Source organism: Haliotis rubra, unplaced genomic scaffold (genome assembly GCF_003918875.1).
Source record: "Haliotis rubra isolate DU_JTF1 unplaced genomic scaffold, ASM391887v1 Scf487, whole genome shotgun sequence".
Lineage (NCBI taxonomy): Eukaryota > Metazoa > Mollusca > Gastropoda > Lepetellida > Haliotidae > Haliotis > Haliotis rubra.
The window spans coordinates 593,809-617,184 of record NW_025767176.1 but is presented as its reverse complement, the minus strand read 5'-3'; the positions used below and the strand labels follow the sequence as shown (position 1 = coordinate 617,184).

Genomic DNA, 23,376 nt, shown 5'->3' with positions numbered 1-23,376 from the left:
ATTACTCGCTGTAATACCACGACAGTTAACGTTATTAGATGCAAGGCCAACGATGAAAGTTAAATGGGTATTTGCTTTATCCTGTTTTAAATAGTTCGTATTTTTTCTACTCATGCATGTTTCATGATTTGGGATATTTCGGTGGGAACATCTCATAAAAAGAGTCTCAAAGTGACTTTAGATAGAAAAATGTATTCCTGAAGAGAGTTCTCTTAGATGTTAATTAGTTATAATTCTTTTTGCCAATAGGACAAGGAAATTAACTATTCACAATCGCGGTGGCTGAGCGGTTAAGCGGATGACTTTGCGTGCTGACGATTAGGTGCCTGACTCTGGGTGGGTGGGTTCGAATCCCGGATGGGACTCAACCCAACAAAAGTACTAGAATCTGTACTTTACTGAGAAGGTGTAATCCCTAATAACATATGTTACAGTTTATTCTTTGTTTGACAAAAAAATAATGTACTAAGATGTATTGTTGTCCACCCATTGATTGAGATGCCTGTTGCACCAATTTGGAAAGACCGTCTGGATGAATTCGAGATGCACCTCTCTTGTAACGTCAACCATAGCGGCAGCGTTATTTAGAGTGCAGTAAACGAGTATGTCAGGACCCGACAGCAGTTGCTGACATGTGTAATCTAGCGATCACATGTTCTTGTTAGACTGCCTAGCTGCCAGAGAAACATACAAATCTGACCACTTGTTTTAACCATTATGGACAATACAGTGTTTGATTTTTAAGTGTTAGTAAGGGAGAGGAAGCTTCTTGAGTGAGTGAGTGAGTCAGTGAGTGAGTTTAGTTTTGCGCCGATCTTTGATATTGGATTTGAAGAGTATGTGTCATATTTTAATGCAGGAACACACGCGGATGAATGTTTTGTTTGCTTGTTGTTTAACGCTGCACTCAGCAACATTCCAGCTATATCTGCGACAGTCTGTAAATAATCGAGTCTAGACCAGACAATCAAGTGATCAACAACATGAGCATCAATCTGCGCAATTGGGAACCGATGACATGTGTCAACCAAGTCAGCGAGCCTGACCACCCGATCCCGTTAGTTGCCTCTTACGACAATCATGGGTTACTGATGATCAATATTCTAACCCGGACCTTCACGGGTGAAGCTTCTAGAAGCATGGATGCGATATATACGGGACGGAAGATTGCTATGTCCATCGATAACCAAGTTTATCAATTTGGATGAAGTGTTGATGAAGTGTGATGAAGTGCTGGCATCGCTAGTTTATGTTGTGGGATGTTCAGTGTGATAGGTATATGACACGAGCGTGTGCCCTCCTACTTGTCTTGTGTATGTTCTTTTACATCACATTCAGCAATAGTCTAGCTGCATCACATAGGTCTGTAAATAATCGAGTCTAAACCAGTCAATCCAGGGTGAGACATCATGGGCATGGATCTATGCAACTTTGACAAACATTAACCGAGTCAGCGAGCCTGAAACCCGACCCATTGGTCAATCGCTTGCTGAACACCATTGTAATCCTATTACCACAAACATATAAAACGGATCCCTTTGACTTCAGTTTACCTGCTGTAAATGTCAAGATAGTTCTATTGCAAATAGAGTTTGTTAAAATATCCTAATGCCTCATTAAGAACCAGAAGCGAAAAACTTAATGTTATGAATGGCTTCCGGTAATCATCGGGACTCACCATAAGTGTCACATTTCAAGTATAGTACACACGGATCGTTAAAGCTACAACAATGATTCAACGTAGGGACGCGTGTAGAATTAAAGGTGGCAGTGACTTCAGTGAGTGAGTGAAATGGCCGCTTTGAACAGTATCGCAGTTGCGTTATCTAAATGTGGATTGGAAGCCCAAAATGATGCTAGTCTTTAGACGTTTGCCTCTTTGGTGAATCCTATGAGCACGGTGAGTGAGTGAGTGGGTGGGTGTGTTTTGAGTGAGTGAGTGAAATGACCGCTTTGAACAGTACTGCAGTTGTGTCACGGCGCGTTATCTAAATGTGGGATGAAAGCCCAAAGTGATGCCTGTCTTAGACGTTCGTCTCTTTGGTGAATCCTATGAGCTCGGGTATGGTCCAGACTGACCTAGAAATATAACCTACAACGTTATTCGAACCCACGATCATAGGTTACTGGATTGACCAAGGGATGCAACTCTACAGTGGCAGTGCTTTAAACGACTGCCCAACCAATGGCTCCAGCAACTGAAGATCCGGGTTCGATTCCCCACATGGTTACAATGTGTAAAGCCCATTTCTGGTGCCCATTTCAGTGATGTTGCTGGAATATTGCTGAAAGCTGAAACTGAAACTCATTCACTCATTCAAGTCTGGAATAGACAGTCAAGTGATTGACATCGCGAACATGGATCTACTTGGGACGCGATGACATTCATCAAGTTCGTCAGCTAATCTGTCCACACGATCCACGTTAGCTGCATCATGAGTTGACCGGATCCTCCTGGATCTTCACGGATTGAGTCAGTGTTGATTGAAGCCTCCGTCAGTAACCTCTGCATGTGTATTGTGGCATAATGTGCTTCGTAAGCGTAAGCGGTGATCTAGTCGGCCACCAATGCGCAGTTGGTGCATATTCACAGAAACTACCCAGCCGCATATGAGTTAAAGAAATGTTTGCAACAACGGTACTTTAGCTATATACAATCTATGAAGGCGCTTGTAGATAATTACAGCATGGTACATATTCTGGCACAGAAACTACCCAACTGTATTTGGGATGCAAGCGAGACATTTCAAAGGCGAGGTATTATTTATCATTATTATTGGTGTTATTATTCATTATTATTATTATTATTATTATTATTATTATTATTATATGATACTTATATAGCGCACATATCCAGGCAACTAGTGCTTGCTCAAGGCGCTGATATTTTTTTCCCTCGATCCATGGATGTCAATCTCAATGGCACATGGTATTATCAATCTCAACTCCCTGGGGAGTATACACCTCTTGCTGCCACTAGCCGCGCCGAGTTATTGTGGCTTTCTCACGCTTACGAGGTACCCATTCACAGCTGGGTGGACTGGGACACATAGTCACAGTATTTTGTCCAAGTTCACTGCACGTTGCTGTACCCGCAACTAGGTGTTTGCACGTATTCTTGTGGCCACCATCTAGTCATGTACCAACGGATTCGTGGGTTCTTTTAAGTGCACAGGGTTGTGTACTGTACACTAGGGGTTGTGACAACACCGAAAGAGTCTGCACACAAAGTTGACTCCAAGGTTTTTACACCCGGTCACAGGTGGGCTCGATCCCGACACCTCATCCTCGCTGGATCACTAGCCTGGCGCCTAAGCCAGCTCGCCCACCGCGCCCCCAATATGAATATGAGTTCCAGAAAGTTTCAGCAATGCCACTTTAGCTATATACAATCTATGAAGGCGGCTTGTAGATAATAACAGCATGGTACATATTCTGGCACAGAAACTACCCAACTGAATATGAGTTCCAGAAAGTTTCAGCAATGCCACTTTAGCTATATACAATCTATGAAGGCGGCTTGTAGATAATGACAGCATGAATTGAACGCCGTCGGGGAACAATGACACCCAATCAGCCAGATCACACATTGAAACAACCTTATCTTCATTAGTAAGCTCTTATTATAAGCACAGCTCCCGTGGACCTATTTGACCCGGAATCCCGAGGGCAAGTGAGAATATGCAGGCATGTATATATAATATATAGATGTAATAACAAACAGAGATCCAGTTTCCCCACCAGGCAGGTCCAAAGTGCAATGAAGGGTTAAAGCGTTTGTCAGACAGTGTGGATTTAGGTTTATTGTTTTGTTTTGCCACCGCAATCAGACATGATTCAGAAACCAGAGGATATCATTAATAGGCATGGAACATCCGCGTGACCATTTCCCGTCTAACTAACTCAGCCGTTTTTTGCCTGGAAGCTATGGCGGGTAATTGGACCAGGGTATTAAATATTATGGAATGGCGTCATAAGATAATCAAATAATCACGGTTAATCAAGAATGGTGTTGGACAGAGAAAGAATTCGAAATAGTTATCGACTAAAGGTGTTCAAAGACATATGGTCACATGACGTGTATTTACTGGAAGACATACAGAAATATACGTGAAGTCATTTGTCTGTGTATGCGTGTGTGCGTGAGGGAGAGAGAACGAGGAAGGATAGAGAAAGAGAGAGAGAAGACATTTTTACATTGATCGTAGTCGTGATCACATCCGTTTGGAAACAGCAGTAGGACTTCCGAAGTTGATTCATTGCGTGCCTTGATCCCTCCACGGTGACAGACGCTGCAAACGCAATCAGTTGATTGTCTGGTCCAGATTGGATTATTTACTAGCCTCTGACACTAAGAGTTCTTCATTAAACAACAAACAAAAGCTGCCGTGATAATTCTGGTGCCCTGTATCTGTTTGTTTCTTATACGTTTTCTGTGGAATATACACATGAAAAAACTATTGCATCAAATAGAAAAGCCTGTGTTTAATGAGGGACAGGGGCGGTGGGGTAGCCTAGTGGTTAAAGTGTTCGCTCGTCACGCCGAAGGCCCGGGTTTGATTTCCCACATTGGTACAATGTCTTAAGCCTATTTCTGGTGTCCCCCGCCGTGATATTGCTTGATATTGCTTAATGCAGCGTAAAACTAAACTCACTCACTCATGATCACTACTGATAAATTGTACCCATGTGGGGATTCGAACCCGGGTCTTCGGCGTGACGAGCCAACGCTTTAACCACTAGGCTACCCCACCGCCCCGTCTGTCTTGGAATGTTTTGCCATGTTTTGCCATTACAACCCGTGAAGATCCAGGGTTAGAATTGGTCTTCAGCCAACCATGCTTGTCGTAAGAGGCGACTAACGGGACTAGGTGGTCAGGCTCGCTGACATGGTTGACACAGGTCATCGTATCCCAATTGCGTAGATCAATACTCATGCTCAATCAGCGGATTGTCTGGTCCAGACTCGATTATTTACAGACTGCCGCCATATAGATGGAATATTGCTGATTGCGGCCATAAACAACAAACAAAACAAACTTTACTTACACAAACGCCATAAATGTGAAATACGATAAACTTAGCACAAGTGACATCATGCTGTAATTTAACATAGATACCCCACTCTGTCACTTTATACAGAGTCATCGTCGCCAGTTCCTCCTTGTATCTCCATCACGACTTACGTAGCAAAATAGACCATCTTTAATGTCCTTCGGTATGACACGGAAAGACGATCGTACCACTGACAGTCCGCTTTCTCTGCAAGCTCTCTGTCCACAGTACCTCGGTGCCCGACCAAAGTAAATGTGTCTTAATGTAAAATAATAATAAAACCATGAGTTATTTTCAGCAGTGACTGGGACAGTCCAAACCATTTTGCTGATACTGTGCAGTACTTCGCGGAAAAGAACGGTCGTTACATATTTATTGTCCTATATTCTACCAACAATGTTTTATACTAACATATTTTTCATATTTCAAATATGCCATCATAAATGCCGTGGATATTTACCGTTACTTGTTTAATGCTGAAGTTTGCGCTAAAATCGATTCCAATAATCTATGTCTGATAAAGGAAACGCCTGACAGCCTTTCCATTAATGTAACAGAGAAAACAGAATTGTAATTACAGGAAAACATTTGGAGAAATGCCTCAGAGCTGCAGACGAAATGTCAACAAAATATTAGAAACAAATAAAGAACTCTCTGGTGACGAAAACACATTGCATCTAGATATCAACATTCATCCACCAGACTGTTATTTAAGTTTTCAAATGGCGAATCCAGACTTATTTGTAAGTAGTATCTTGAATTAATATTAGATAAGAGAATGTTTTATGTTGTGACATTATTAAAGTAAGCCCTAGAATTTAGTCTGACATTTGGCATTGCAAATCTTTGATGTTGGAATAAAAAAGTACGGTTCATATTTAATGTAGGACCACACGCGGATGAACATTTTTTGTTATTGTTTAACGCCGCACTCAGCAATATTCCAGCAATATTCCAGCTATATAGCGGCAGTCTGTAAACAATCGAGTCTGGACCAGATAATCCAGTAATAAAAAGCATGAGCATCGATCTGCGCAACTTGGATACGAAGGCATCTGTCAAGCAAATCAGCGAGTTTGACCATCCGATAATGTTAAGTTGCCTCTTACAACAAGCACCCATTCTGGATGAATGTGATGCAACAAATGTTCACATTGATCTGAATACCTATCATAAATCCTGCCGTGTCCCTCGAGTGACCTGTTTCGTAACTTTTGACCAATATGTTTCATTTATGGTGCATGGCATTAAGCTTCATTATCCTGTAATCCCTACTGATGATGAAATTGTTAACATCCATGCCAGGATTATATAGCTATCCGTACACGCGGCCATTGTTGATGGAAGAACAGATAAGTGCAGTGTCCAAACGCACTGTAATGAAGGCGAAGTCTAATATATTCTGTGCCACTCTCTTAGTTATATCATCAGTATATTTTATTGCATTTGTAAAGTTTAGGTCAAAATTGTTTCCTATGTAAATTGAAACTGCATTAGGTACATCAGGATAAACAGTTATAAGTTATAAAGGACGTTCGAAATAAATAACCCAAAATTAGCAGCAGCTTTCCTTATGTTATTTGTTGTTCCAAGAAACCAGTATTCGGATTACTGATCAAATGTGTTCATGCAAACTGGATTCTTTCAGTGTCGCCGCTTTGAGGTCATGGTGTACAATCGGGCAAACGTAGCCATTATCTTGTTTGAGTGGCATTTTAGAAGTTGAGACGTACAATATAGAACAAGTTTTATGGATAACAACTTCTTTATTTCGGAACGTCGCACTCACGAAATAAAGAAGTTGTTATCCATATCCATAAAACTTGTTCTATATTGTAGCCATTATCATATTATGTCACATAGTGAATCGTTGGTTCGAACCCCTGTTTGCTCTGATGATGGTCTTTGTGCCAGCACTACACTACTTCCGGATTCGACCCGTGAAGATCAGGGTCAGAACTGGTCTTCAGCAACCCATCTTGAAGTACGACGAATTTGTTCGGGTGGTCAGTCTCGCTGATTTGGTTGAAATAATGTCATCGTATCCCAGTTACGAAGACCGATGGTCATGACGTCAATCATGGGTTGTCTGGTCCAGGCCGAGTGTGAGTGAGTGAGTTTGGTTTTACGCCGCACTCAGCAATATTCCAGCTAAATGGCGGCGGTCTGTAAATAATCGAGTTTGGACAAGACAATCCAGTGATCAACAGCAATCTACACAATAGGGAACCGATGGTCCAGACCGACGTCATACAGCAGGATATTGCAGAGTGAGGCGTTAAACAAACAACTTCCGTGTTCGTGGTTCTTGCCATAGTTCAAAAAGTCTATGGCTTCTGTTCCTTTGAGGTCTCCTCTCATCACATTGCTGCCTGCCCGCATTATAATTGAAATACTGTTCAAAGTAGCTTTAAACCCATCTAACTTACCCCGCAGACATCATACGCAGGTTCCCAGAGCAAAGGACAAAGCACATTATCTTCCCTTTTTGCCAGGAGTATTGTCTTTCGTCTTTAATCCAAAGGAGGCAGGCTTGACATTCCTTATCATTGTCTGAAGCTAGGAAGAGTTATCTTCCCTTTCTGACTACCAAATTAAGAACGAAAAAAAGAGAATTGGTGGTGGTGTGTGTGGTTTGGTGTGGGTGGGTGGGGTGGGGAAGCTTCTTATTGGCCCAATGTTCCGCCCGAACACATAAAATATGAGTTTGTGTGTTTTGGGGATTATGTTGCTCAAATATATATTTGACGGATCGAAGTGTCAGGACGGAAAAAAGAATTTTTGGTTTAATTCCTTTGTTTTTGAGTGTTCATTTTCAGCAAGAACGTTATTTGTAAAGAATCTGATATAATAAGTACACAATAGCCTGTCAAATGTAACGAAGAAAATACTGTGGAAAGAAAGATATGTTGATATATATGCCAATACCTGTTATTGATACCAAGTGGAGTTACTTTTTCGTTTCCCAAATACAGTTAAACACAAATAAGGTTATGGCCATTTATGATAAAACGTTCTGAAAAACGATGTAATCTTTTACATCATAACACATTGACTGAATTATGCAATATTTACCCAAATTTATCATCCAATACTGGTTTCCAGAGCAGATATTGCTTGTAGAAGATCAAGCAATATCTCCTAGATAAGTTTTGAGCCTATTGCTGATTGGTCAATCTTTTTTGGACTACTTTTATCTGTTCAGCTGTAAACAAAGATGGCTACCGCAATTAAGTCATTATTTGATCAAGATGTGTTCTAACAACATAAACGTTTACCTAATATGCCACCAAGAAATGGTGAAATTAAAGCATTGCAGAATTTAAAACAATAAATGATAGCACTACATTTTATGTGCTTGTTTTTTGACGAAACCAGAAATAGGCTTCACACATTGTACCCATATGGACACTCTACATGTATTGCACAAAGGCAAATCTCATACCTAAGTAATCATTGTATTCCACCAGTGCACAGCAAGATCCATTTGTATGCTGGAGTCGCATCGCCTTAAACTGACAAGGAAAATTGTTGCGGGTGACGTGAAACGGAAGATAACCTATACCTAATCCTGTTAAGTATTAGTGTACATTAATTGACGCTGACAGTCTTTTGTTGGACTAAATGCGATATGAATGTCCGTGGCTCAGATGTACGACTGATAAGGAAACGGATAGAACCATTTCCTCAGCATCCGCTTGAGGTACTGGTATTTGCCTAGGTTTATGTAAGACTATACGCTTTCAAAGAGTATGTGAAGAAACTTATCAGTTACTGACTAAAATATGGGCGATGCTGTTGTTTTAGAACATAACGCATTGTCATCCGTGATTTTCGTTCATTTGAAATGTATGTGACTGAAAGTAGTTTGTAAGTTCCGAAACACCACACGCTGAATATAGAGTAGTAGAAAAAGTATATGATGGCGCAACATCGGCCTCTTAGCTTCGACGAGAATCAAGCTGAATGATTGAACGTGGAAATTTCAAAATTAATTCCTGTCGTATTAGAAACATCGGAAGACATTTTATGTAAGTAGCAATGGACTAGAACCTATCCTTTCGACAAGTGCCATCGCAACCATTGCCATGTAAATGAAATATTCTCCAGTACCAAATTGCCATGCCGAGTAATGAAACATCTGAAATTATATTTCTTTCCCAAATAGAAATTATTCCGAAAATCTGACGAGAAATGATCGTCCTTCTCTTGAAATGTTCTTGTTGTGAATCACCACTCTAGTCTTATAAGCTCAGCAGTGTTTGCTGAAGCCGACATGTTGTGACCAAATTGCCCAGTGACATGCTCTCTGGGCAATCAGTATGAGAAAATTGCTTATCCATTAAGCGAAAATATTTCGCTTTCTTCTCTCTAATGCCATTTTGATATTGCATATTATCTCCACGAAAGCCTGTTGTCAGATCAAACTAAAAAGGATTATAAGTAAGCAGGGTCGTTTGATCGAGCATTCATAGACCTCTCCTACACGTGCCACATGTTATGCCTGCTGAGCGCCTATTTCCTTGAACCCCAAAGCTTGAATAGCGACTGAATTCCGTTGACAATTATGCACCAGTGACAAACTCCGCTTGCATTAAGCTCACTTTCGTTGCATTTTCTATTCCTTAGTTTCATTAAACCGTTCTTTAACTTAATCTCTGAACAAGGTTTTGCCAAATATATCTGCGATAATTGTGCTAATACAGACGTTGCTATTTTAGTATCACTGGTCGTGCACTGACAGCATATTGATTACAGGTAACTTCCATTACGGCATCTGTTTGCCATTATAGGTACACCCAAACCAAGAATACCTGTACCGGTGGAAGTTCAAAATGTCACATACTGTGTTTATTTAAAAGTACACTTTCAGCTTGTTTTGATCAAAACAGTGCGTGCTACATATGTCAAGCACAAAGCGTAGATTTAATTAGAGACTAAACAATTTACGGTACTTCATTATTCTTCAAGTCAGGTCCATATGACTCTATCGTGTTTTAGCGACCATATATTAAAAAAGTACATTCTTGGACTGACACGGACACTGACTACTATTAAGAAGTAGTATTGGTACATTTGGTGTAAGTTATTATATGTAATATCTCCCCGTGACCTGAATGAACACCACGAATGTCTGATTGCTTACATACCAATACAAGCGGTTCATAACTCTCTCTCTCTCTCTCTCTCTCTCTCTCTCTCTCTCTCTCTCTCTCTCTCTCTCTCGCTCTCTTCTCCCCCCTCTCTCTCTTTCTTTCTTTCTTTCTCTGAGTGGTGTATTGTGTGGGTGTGTGTGCGCGTGCATGTGTGGTGTGTGTGTCGGATACATAACAAAATTTAGATTATCTCTGGGTGTTATCGAAGGTGATGATTGTGCATAAGTCACTTGGTCAACTGCTTTTATAGCCATAAACCGTGCAACTTGCCTTGTCTTTGCTTAACGAACAGACATACGGGTCTTAAAACGACGGTAGACTCTGCTAGCCTCATCACTGAAAGCAACCACGTCGCTAGATCCACTTGTATGAGACCAGTGCTACGGGCATTCACACAGTCTTGCCACTTCCTCTTCCTCGCTTAGTGTTACTGAAACAAAATCTTACCATAAAATATGCGTTTTAGTGTCAGCATAAACACGATTTAAAGGCTAGCAATTATGAATATCGCCAATGGTTAATATGACGAATGTTGCTTCGTTAACTTGATGAAGTGGCTCCTTGGTTCTTTTACAAGCCTTTAAGCCATGCATCTTAGATTTCCGCTCTGTACAGAACCTTGCTATTAGAGAGGTTAAACTTCCGTTCATTTATGGAATTGAAACTAGAATTACACTGAGTTTCAATTTATCTTCTTTTTCTATGAGCAAGTAACGATTACAACACATTTCGAAAATCAAATGCTAGTAATTACCCTCAAACAACCTGAAGCAATTGTCAATCTAAAAATATCGAATTGCACATTTGATTACGTGTGTTCCTGAATATCCAATTCTCCAGTCACACAAACTATCGAAAACCATTCAGTTATCTTGTAACAAACCACACGTTAACCAGAGGCATTGTGAAGCATATCACAAATGCTCACTAGTAGTCTGATACTTCCACGAACAACGAGTCCTGCTGATGGTTTCGCTGGTAATATGAGATAACTGTATACGCAAGGAAAATTCGTTGTTCAACTAGAGTTGAAAATAAAATAACAACAGAAAAACATAATCAGGGTCTTGTATCTGCATCTGTCCTCGGAAGATCAAGTGATGACAACCACTGAATCTTGCGTTACAACAAAAATGGATGATTTATATTTCTTTTCTTTTATAAAACTACTTAAACATGCTACCGTTAGAGAAGGTTATTCTTATTACTTTCAGTAGTCCATTGACATGATAAACATTTTTTTTTGACATGTGACTTCATCGTAAAAGGGAGTCGACTGACAATTCCTCCGCGTTGAATGTATATTATAGAACATATGACAAAAGAAAGGTATTCATTGCAGGAACTTTATAATGATAAAACAATTCCTGTTCCTTTGCATTCGGGTATGGTATTTGTGTTTTGTTCTCACATCCAGCCAAGTTATTCTCTTACACGGATTCTCGCGTTTTTGTGCCAACCTGGGCTCAAAACTGCGAAAGCATTAACCTATTGTCAAGATTGTATAGAGTTGTTGCTTTGAAGGCGTGAAAAACAAATCGAAGCCAATGTGCTCGCTTCGTTGCCGATACGTTTTCATCTCACGTATAACGTACTTCCAGTTCCCATTGATCTGTGACGCCTAAGAATAGAGGAAATCTTTGAATTTTCCGGATCACAGGTTATGCCAAGTTTAGATACACTGACGGGCTATGGATTATGTTTCCGGAAAGTGTTTCTGTCCACGGATCCTTGCTTCCTGAGTCTGTAATCGAAGAACTTGGAGAGCCCAAAGCGTCAAACAATTCTTAAGAATGTAAATGCCAACCCTTTGACTGTTTCTTATTTTGCTTTCTGTTGTTGTAATAATTGAACAGTACTCTAAACCTTAGCAAACAAAATGTTCAAAGGACGACTGGTGTCGGAAGCTCGCTTGTGTTGTTCCTTTGTTCCTGTTGTTATGACAATATCGAGACTGTCTTGAGATACTCAAGATTCAATAAGTCACTTCCAGATATATTATTATCGACTTTTAGAGTACCTGCATGCCACAGATATCATTTTAGATCGAAGGTTTATTATGGGAGCTTCATGTTCTGGATTTCAACCCTTTGTTTTTCTAGTTCCATTCAGACGATGTTTGGTTCCATGTCAACTTAAAGCAAGAACATTTATAAGTGTGGTTCACATAAACCACCTCTCAATACCGGAAACACGACATAACTTGAGCACTTGTTTAGTTCACCTTAAATAATCAAGCATTACTCGTTTGTCGATTGATCCCCCGGGCGATTAACGGAATGGTAAATTAGGATAAAATATTAGCCGATAAATGCCATGCAAAGAGCCAACAGGACGGAAATCTCAAAAAACTTCATTTAGATGATATATTTTCATCGATTTCTAAAGAACAGTAAACCCCCTCTGTGCTGAGAAGCAGGATCAAACTACAACAAAATAGGATTACCACTCTCTACAATTGGCAACGTGTTAGTGGAAAGCTTATCATAGGAATACTGTTCGAGTGCCTTGGGGATAAGGTGAATATGCCCCCAACTGGCACGACTCTCCATCCCTCCATGCCTACAGAACAGAGATCAGCAAAGAATGGCAATTTGTGTTACTAGTTTCACTGAGCCACAGAGGCGAAAGGTCTCAAAGGAAACCATCAATCAACCGTATCAACAATATTTCATGCTCAATTGTTTGCGAAACTCTCCAAAATATGAATTAAATGTCTGTACGGACCAAACGTGCCTCACCACAGAGGACCCAAAGGTTTCGGGAATAAATCTCGCTGACCAATTGATACAGATTAATGCATTGGGCTTGTTATTTAAGACCCCGCTCTTGTCTGTACTAATGGCCAGTGGTTCAGAGCCCTGTCAAAGATGAACAATAGAGAAATTAGCGTGAGAAAAATGTATACAAACCAGCCCTCCCATAGGGAGTTGGGGCGAAGGTTCGTATATCGTTAATTTCGACCGTTGGACATTTTCCAGGATTAAAGCAGATCAGACATATCATACAGACTTTGGCGCCAAGATGACACCATGATGTATTGTGGATTGTAAAGGGGATGTCATGATGTAGCCAATGTCGTAAGCATTGTATACAGTTTGTGCACACGTTGAAAGCACTCAGCATTTGATATAACACCTGAATGTTAACATGGATTCTATTGAGATTGCATAGAAGGAACAGAACCAAACCTTCTGTTGCTCACGTTGATGTAGTTGATTACAGGCTGGCAAACGTGTCCAAATGTACGTATCAGCATTCAAATTGAACTCTATGGAATAGCAATAAATAATGATAAAGCGCGTTGGTGTTCAGGGCAGGCTTTCTGAAGGATGGTTACGCGTACCATAGAGACATTTTGTTCTGTGGTCGAGGTCCACCTTAAAGCAGTTTTTTAACAGTCTGAGAGTCAAGGAGCTAAAACAATTAGTGAAGTCCATGATAGCTTAATACAGTAACGCCTTTACCACACAATAGCCTACTGTTAAAAGGATATTGTATCCAGTTTTGTGGGGTTACAACACCGGATCATTTTTTTCGATGATCGTCTCCAAGGGTTTTGGGTGAAGTTGACACATTGTTTTCGATGTCGGGTAGTGAAATCTCTATTTTTAGGCACCATATATTCATTTTGTTTTTCACTTTGTCCATATTTTACACATCGGGTAGTGAAATCTCTATTTTTAGGCACCATGTATTCCTTTTGTGTTTTCACTTTGTGCATATTTTACGCATCGGGTAGAAAGGCAAATATAAGAAAGGACACTTTGTATATCCATTTAATTGTATTCACTTGTATGAGTTTCTGTTGCATCTTCACAGTTCGCAGAATCAAAGGTAGAGGTATTTGAAAAGAACTTAATTCTGTGATATATAAAACAAATTAATTCTGGGTTGGCATGAAATGTAATCAGTCCAACGGCATTGGAAATGTTAAGATCAACGATCTTGAATGGCATCAGACAACTCGGTTTCCTTCTTAATTAACCAATGACATATGAAGGAAAATCAAAAGACCACGATTTTCATCATTTCTATAACATCCCAATAACACGGAGTTATGTGTCAGGATGTATTTGTTAAATTTGATATGATCAGTATTTGTAATTATTGTGCTGAACTGATATTACTGTAATCCATACAAACAGTAATTACTCACCTTCATGTTGATATCTCATACTTTCATTACCAGTACGTCTATTAACGGGTTGATTGAAGTATATATCTTTATGACAGCATATGGTATTAAGCAGGCAGGCTGCCTAGTTAGATAATACATGTCATCTTTTCTATTAGCGAGGCTTTTTATCATCAAGGCGTTCTGTTGTCTCAGGACGACCAAAGCGATTGCCCAAAGCGTCAAAAGCAAGGGTCCCGATCCACAAAGCATCCGTAGCGTTAAGAGCTATCGTAACTGTATAATATAGCATTGGCTTACGAAGACCGTAGCGCTACGAACGCTTTGTGGATCGGGCCCTTGGTTGCGATTCCCATGGTTTCAACGTTGTCGTCCTGACAACGCTTGAATATTTCTAAAACAACCCAGAAGCACTTCGCTGACACATGTCATCGTATCCCAATTACGTAGATCAATGGTCACGCTGTTAATCGGTGGACTGACTGGTCCAGACTCGATTATATACAGACCACCGTCATATAGCTGGAATATTGGTGACAAACAAACAAACAAATTTTAAACAATAACAATTCTAGAAGCATATTCAGAGCGACTCAGAAATTCGAACCTTGCAAAGCGAATTGTGACGTTTGAGTCTTCTCGGGTGTTCCGTAGTCCACCGTCACGCCAAAGCTGAGCTGTGTCTCTCGCTGTGGGTACAACATGAAACGGTTATCTTCGACCTCCACTCCTTTACAGGGGTGGGTGTAACATCTTGTTCACCCATTCACTATGTAACAACTCATTGTTAGTTTACCCGCCAATGCTTCACTTGAAATCTGTTAAAACGGCTGGAAACCCTATTAAACCAATCCTCGAACAACCGTTCTTTGCTGGAGATTGCAAATGGAAGTTAAGCTCTGTTAATACGCACTTTTGTGATAACAAAGCAAAGTATAAAAATATTACTGCATTCTATGTTTTCTAATGATTTATCACCATTGATTGTAATTTGAGAGGGAATTAAATATACATGTTTTTGTTTAAATTTCAGGATCCTGCTGAGCCCATAAAACAAACAGAACGACTCACGAGGGAACACAAACGAGATATTACCAGTGACATCCGTCAAGTATTATTATACATAGGGTGAGTTAAGTGGTGCTTAATCCTTCATTATAGGATCTTACAGCCGATTACAGCGGATATCACTGAGAAAAGAACGGATATCACGGGGAAAATAAATACACAAAACCCACAAAAGTAAAGCATATTTTACTGATATTACACGAAATCTGTCAAACAAAACTAATTCCGTTTTACACATGCTGCGCTCAATGATTCTCAATAAAGAATAGACATGTTGGATAAGTCTATGGGGATTCGAGTTAGGTAGCTGCTAGTGTTCGCCTCAGGGAAGTTACAATTTCTCTCTGATCGTCGTTACGGGTTCATGATAGGGTAAGTTTACTAATAGAACAGTATAGAATTACAAATTTGAAATGATGTATTATTGAGGATTAGGGACTGTAATGAAAGTGTGCGCTCGTCAAGCCAAGGACATGGTACCGATTAAATGTGTACAGTGTGTGAAGCCCAGTCTTATTGTTCCTTTTGGGATGTAGCCCATCATTGTTGAACCCTGCCAAAAGAAATTGAAGCTCCATTTACCAATTGTTTTTAAAAAAAATAAATCATTTCAACATTTTGGGTAATATCATGAATGGCCATGGTTTTGATAGTTAATCATAACATATAGTTATCGTACAATGGACAGCTAAGAATGATTATGATTATTAAAGGTGTTTTCTCATTATATTTCATTATCTACCATTAATACATGGCACATACGTTATGTGAAGAAAATCGACTTTTGTGTATTTATCAGTATTTATGTATTGTCCGAGTACTGTGGTGAGAACTATTGTTTAACAAACACATCTACTTCTGTGTTTAATCTCTTTTGACACTATGGCATATGGTGCCGCCACTTTATTGATAATTATTGGTGGAACATACGGTTCTCGTACAAACAAAGTGTACATTGAAACATACGACAATGGCAGGACGGCCTGAAACTGTTTCCACAGTTCCAGCCGTTATCGATTGGAAGGTTCAATACTTATCACAACCCAGTGCTGCATTAAAACGACAGAGGGTATTCTTAGACAAGATCTGCGACTCATCCTGAAGATCTCTCCCAAGAGGCTTATGTGAGTCGGAAGAGGCTCACCAAACAGTCGAGCTGCTATGAATGATATTCATTTATAGAAAGTGAATTAAGGGAGATGTGACTTTTATCATCATGAATTGAAAGCACCCACGCGAAAACTCACGAAACCTAGAAATACACGTGTTCTACAAAGCTGTAATGTGATTAAATACTTGACAGATAGGGGCGTGAGTGAGTATGGTTTTACGCCGCTATTACTTGGTTAGTTGGTTTGTTTTTTGACGCCGCACTCAGCAATGTTACAGCTATATGGCAGCGGGCTGAAAAAATAATTGAGTCTGGACCAGGCAATCCAGTGAACAACATCATGAACATCGTTCCACGCAACTGGGATACGATGAAATGTGTCAACCAAGTCAGCGAGCCTGACCACCCGATCCTGTTAGTCGCCTCTTACGACAAGCATGGGTTGCTGAAGATCAATTCTAACCCGGATCTTCACGGAAACTTAATTTCACATTATGTGCACTTTTTGGGAACCGTACCTAGGCTTCGGATTGACGAAAGTGGACAGGTCGTGCAAGACGCCGCAATTGTTACACAGTTGCGAACCTTGCACAAACCAGAAACACAGTTTTGTCCTGAACATGTATAGATTTGTCATCTCACTCGTCCTAGTAAATGAGTCAGCCCTCTCAAGTTCGGCTTTCTTCAAGCACTTAAATCCTCTAAAAACTGTTAAAGGAGTCGTCAACATAGCCTCACTCATAGACTTCTTCTCACGCAATCACATACCTGATATTCCTATTGCACCCACACCTCGTGAACTTTTAATCACTAAACTATTTCACCGGCATCCGATTTAACAAAGCATGTGAGTGAGTATGGCTTTACGCCGCTTTCTGCAATATTCCTGCATATCACAGAGGGTACACCCAAAGTTGACTTCACACAATGTACCAGCATGGGGAATGGAACCCGGGTCATCAGCGTGACAAGCGGACGCGGACGAGCTAGCCACTTAGCTACCCACTCACAACCATGTCACGATTAAATGATCCACGTACGAATAAGCCCACAGCAGCTTGTAGTTGGTCGCGACTCATATGATCAGATTGTGAAGCATAGTTCACTGCGTGTCCACCTGTGGAGATCTTGGTTAAAATTTGTCTTCAGCAACCCATTCTTGTCGTAAAGGGCTACGAACGGGATCGGTGGTCACTGACTTCGTTGACATGCCATTGTAGATCTATGCTGATGCTGTTGGTCACTGGATTGTGTTGTCCAGACTCGATTTACAGACGGCCGCCATATAGCTGGAATATTGCTGAGTGCTTAAAAAACAAACAAACACACAATTGAGTGCCATCTTCCACCTACGACTTGGGACGTTGCTCATGACATTAATCACTTTCGATCATGTGGATTGCTATATGGTTCGGCTAGGAACTACTCAGTTTTTGTCCCTCAGCCACCACCCCTCCCGTCGACCTCGCACCTGTCTGATGTTGATACAGTTGCTGGTCATGAATGTGAACATTCTAGTTCTTCAACGATGTTATATGTTTATGTCAAATATCCCAGGTATGCGCGTATTTCTAGTAAACTATGCCCTAGTGCCATTTTCCCAGGGATAAAATGAAACTCAAAACCATAAACCAAACTACTGGAAAAAGCGACATGACACCATCATTTTGACCTTTTTTGAAAACAAATATTCATGGGTGATCAAAGAGCAGACAAGGTCATCGTCATTAGTTGAAATATTTTAAATTATGTCTAGACAGTACACCCCATTTGCACTGTAAAAAACATGTTGTAAGTGTGAGTCATGATGATTGTATGTCTTCTTATGTGTAGACATAATGGCATCACGTTATGTGACAACTTGAGCGTTATGCTACATCGAGCTTATTCCAAACGACTTTTTCTCGTTTGGATAGATGCAAAATTAATTTTACAAATATCAACCTCATTTCCTGACTGCTCGTCAGTGTATCCATCAAATGATTAAAATAAAATAGTGTGAGTGAGTGAGTTTAGTTTTACGCCACACTCAGCAATATTCCAGCTATATGGCGGCGGTCTGTAAATAATCGAGTCTGGACCAGACAATCCAGTGATCAACAGCATGAGCATCAGCCTACGCAATTGGGATCCGATGAATCGCATGATGAGGCTCTGTGACATGTAAGTGTGCCACAATGGCGCGAATCGTTGCTCTAAGTGTGAGTCAGTGTCGAATCCGGTCTTGACTCAGTTACTTTTCAGGCCGCCTTAATATTGCTAAAATATTGCTGGAATATCACTGAGGCGGCTTAACAACCTTCACCCACCCACAGAGAGAAAGTGACATTCTGCTATATGATAATGAACGCGTTGTCATACAGACCCTGAAGCAAATATATCCAAGAAATCCCACGCAAGTCTAGAAAATGTGGCAAGTCTAGATTTCCACAGCTGAAAATGAAGAGAATCTCAGGGCTCCTTTTCGTTATATTATTTTTTTCACTTTGAGCTTTTTTCTGTAAAATATGTTCATTTCAGAGACTAGTTGTTAGTCTAGTTTCCACATGAAAAAGGCAATGATAAAAGTACGCCATACATTTGTCCATGGATACGTGTGTATTTAAATCATGTATGTTGACGTCAAACACTTTTTTCCCCGTGATGATTTGTGAAACTTGCCGACGAAACTGGAACAAACAAATACAACCTTAAACATTTCGTAATATTAATCTACTTATAGATAGGTTTTCAAGTAAGTCAGTCATGATATATTTCCTAACCATACATCGTTCCTTGAACATGATCTGTGAAATCCCATGTAGGCGGAATAATGAGCTTATAACGTCAGTATCATATTATCTTCACGATTACAAGCTTAATGTACTCGTTACTTGCCCAGACTCATACATTCACAAACAAGACTACAATCTCCTACGTAGGTCAAATGACGGAAGTCGGATATAAATAACGACTGTATATGGTCCTTGAGATTAATTATATTGTCGCTGTGGACACAACTAGCTATAAACACCATACTTAATCCTTCAATAGTAAGGTTAGCACATAATCCGCAGATGAAGAATTTCCCATGTACAGCATGGTGTTCTGTGAGTTTTCGGTATTAATGGGTGTCACTGTTGTATAAAGTATTTGCCTTTACCAAACGTCCGCTAAATAGCATAATCACTTCGCAATAAAGCAGCGAGCGATCCATATATAGTCCCAGACGTTTATATCAAGATGAGAGACACTTGTTGCTATAGACGCCCGTCCCGATGTAATTTAACGATTATTGTTGAAGCCATGATAACGCGCCTATTTAACATAGCATTCTCATAGCCCGACACAATTTCGTATGCTCGTGTTAACATAATGTATTGTTTAAGACACCACCACTGTGCATATTTCCAGAGGTGGAAAATGTCCAATTGTAACACCGTGTCAAATGGAGTTCGATGCATTTCAACATGGATCCTCTGTTACAGCGTTTGTTCACTTTAACACTTGATTTGCCTTCGCATGTGTTTGTGACGATGTCAATATTTCGTGAATAAGTGGTTTCAATACTGGTTGATATTGATTTGTGAACACATGGAGATGCTGTAGTCGGAGCTACACAAGGCTAAACATTAACCAAAATTGAAATCTGATGACCAGAACCGACTGTTTTTTATAATTCGAATAAATGTCAATGTCAATGAAGTTAATGTCATGCTTATCTAACTCTCAGCCTTGAGTTTTCGAGTGATTATGCTTTCATAGTAATATACAATTTACATCACGGCGCGAGTCCATCGCATTTTAACTACGATGGAAAATCCCGAGTCTTCAAATTGACGGGCTTCACCCTACCCCGACCCTACCACCATCCTCCCCACCCTCTACACCCCTCCCCCAGTATGTTATGTCCTCTTTGACCAATGTAACTGGGAGGAGAGACTGGGTACCTCGCATTATACTGTAACAAATAGACGTATATGTAAATGTACATAAGTAAAAAATGTAAAATATAATATTTCTAAATGCTATTTTTTAAAAAAAAATTAAATTTGTGAGAAAACTCATCTAACAGTGGGTCTTTATTTATCAGACATCCATGAACCCAGGCTAAAAAACTAAGTTTCGTGTCGCGCCTCTCTGTCGTGATAACACGCTGGTGAGGGTGTAATCAATTCTTGCACGTAAATGTCGAGGCTCAAATGGATATTATCTTAAGCTGCATTCTTTTGTTAAGTCTTTTGTTAAGTCAAGACTTGCTCTTCTGCATTTCTCATAATAGTATGGTATCCAAGTGATAAGAATCTTCTCGCGGTGTTATGTCTTCATGGTTGTCGTATGCAGTTTTATATTCTTGACGTCCAATGCAAACCATTGTCATAAGCTCAAATAGCAACCTCCTTGGAAATGCATTGCTGTGAGGTATTGTTTTGCAAAGAAGATAACGGTACTGTTTATTGTCTGGTGTCACGTTGGTGATGAACTTGAACGAACGAATGGTTGATATTACTAGCAATGTCTGTCCCAGCCCATCCTGTATTGTCAAAGCCTTAAATGAAGCAAGTCTAGGGTTTCCTCAGGTTCAGACAACAAATCCCACTTCACCAGGGCTCATTAAAAAGTCAAAAGGTTGTTTCTCTTCTATCAAAATTAGATATGTTCAGAGACTAGGAGTCAGTCTACATTTAGCCAAATAGGTTCCGTAATATTAAGATATGTACGTTAGGGTGTGTGAGTTTGATGTATATCGCTCTGAGTAGTATTTCCGTTATAATGTGTCCGTACGATGTGGGGGAAAAGACGTACTTATAGTATGACCAGAAATTATTAAGAATTTTAGGAAATTGGATTTCTAGTATAAACGAGCTTGACCAGCTATCAAGTGTTTGGTTTCCTTCAAGAGAGACAACTCCGTTAATCCTTTTTCATTAGTTCGTGAAGAGTTATCCCCCTTTGTTTACTTGCTAGCAGACGACATTTTCAGTAATCCTCTGTATGGATGATTTAGAGAAGAGGAAGTTGATTTTAGAGTATTATAACAAGGGACATCAGATCAGCTAAAGTGATTTCAAGTAGATCAGGCATCCCTTTGTCCACTGTTCATCGTGTTTTATAAAATATTGCAAATGGATATCGCATTGAGCACCAGGGAGGCGCAGGTAGGCCTAGAAAATCGACTGTCAGTGACAAGGAGGCGGTATTGTTTCTAAAAACAAACGAAGGAGTTTAGAAACTTAAGGCTGGATATGATTGATAGAGGAACTGTGGTTGTCTGTAAGGAGACAATTAGAACTGAGCTGCATGCAATGAGTTGGTAGAAAACCATGAACAGAAAAAAGTGAAGGTTGAACTGGTGCTTACAGCATAGACATTTTAACTGGGCAATGTGATTTTCTCAGATGAAAGTTCTGTGTGGCTGTTTCCTAATACACTAAAATTCTGGACCAAACAAACTGAAAAACCTTTGTATCAGCGCCTCAAAGTACAGTCCGAAATTTAACGTGTGGGGTGGCATATCTGTGTTAGGGGCAACGTCCCTCTGTGTATTTGAAGTGAATATGAACAGTGAGCGGTACACAGATATTCTTGAGGGACATTTACTTCCATCTGCTCACGTGTTCTATGGAAATGTTTGGATTTTCCAGCATTCACAAGTCTGGTTTCGGACCCAAAATATGACATTATTAGATTGGTCAAGCTATAGCCCTGACCTAAATCCAATAGAAAAAGTTTGGGGACTTATGAAGGAAAGTGTCAATAAGAAAAATCTGACAAATATTGCTGCAATGAAAGAAGAGGTGGTCCGATATTGGGACAGCATGGACCACGACTTTCTAACTTCTTTGATCAGTAGTATGCCCCGCCGCATTGAAGCCTGCATTACTGCCCATGGTGACTTGACAAAATACTAACTGTTCACCTGTCTTTGCATCTGGAGTTATGTTCTGCTAATATTCACATGTAAAACGTGAGTCATGAGTGAATTTGTAAAAAAGAATTACAATCTGTTAATTCTCAATAATTTCTGGTTGTACTGTAATACAAGCCTTATGACTGCACTGCTTAATCCATGAAATCCATGAGGTGAGGTGAGGTGAAATTGGGTTTTACGTCGTGCTTGAGAATATTTCGCTCATATGACGACGTGCATGCGTGTGTATGTGTATGTGCGGCTGCTTGTACTAGCTTAGACTTAAGCTGGTTTTATAGTGCTGGCCCACTGAGATACCATGCCGCAGTGAAGCATGGATACCCCACTCAGACACATTATACTGACTCCGAGCCGACCAGTCCTTGTTGTACCCATTAATGCGGAGCGCCAGGCAGGGACCAACAAGTACCATATTTTAACGTCTTTTGGTATGACGCGGTCGGGGATCGAACCCGCGACCTTCCGCTCCCCGGGCGGACGCTCTAACCACTACACCACGGAGGCGGTCGAAATCAATGAGCATGGGAGGAATGGTGCTGACCAACAAAGAAACATGCAAGTGAGTGAGTGAGTGACTTTGGATTGGTTGTTGTTTAACGCCGCACTCAGCAAAATTCCAGCTATATGACGGCGATCTGTAAATAATCGAGTCTGGACCAGGCAATCCAGTGATCAACATCATGAACATCGTTCTACGCAATTGGGATATGATGACATGTGTCAACCAAGTCAGCGAGCCTGACCACCCCATCCCGTTAGTTGCCTCTTACGACAAGCATGGGTGGCTGAAGACCAATTCTAACCCGGATCTGAGTGAGTGAGTGAGTGAGTGAGTATGGTTCTACGAGTGAGTGAGTTGTTGTTTTTTTTATCGTGGTACACCAGTGCCGAAAGAAAGAACAATGTTAATGACTCGCCGAAGTAGCTTACATACCGG

The 23,376-nt window shown here is 40.3% G+C and overlaps 1 protein-coding gene and 1 long non-coding RNA gene across 2 annotated transcripts in view; one reads left to right on the top strand and one right to left on the bottom strand.

Moving 5' to 3' along the window:
* The window catches only part of LOC124291238 (allatotropin-like), a 61,323-nt gene that overhangs the window by 5,633 nt on the left and 32,314 nt on the right, over nucleotides 1-23,376 (top strand). Inside the window, exon 2 of the mRNA XM_046728180.1 lies at nucleotides 15,383-15,477. The gene's annotated coding sequence lies outside the window, so the exon portion shown is untranslated. The remainder of the gene's footprint in view (nucleotides 1-15,382; nucleotides 15,478-23,376) is intronic.
* Nucleotides 6,042-23,187, bottom strand: LOC124291239. Its single transcript, XR_006902174.1, has 3 exons — nucleotides 23,136-23,187; nucleotides 22,428-22,431; nucleotides 6,042-6,085 (listed from the first exon to the last, which is right to left on the bottom strand). It is a non-coding gene; the product is annotated as an uncharacterized LOC124291239 (long non-coding RNA).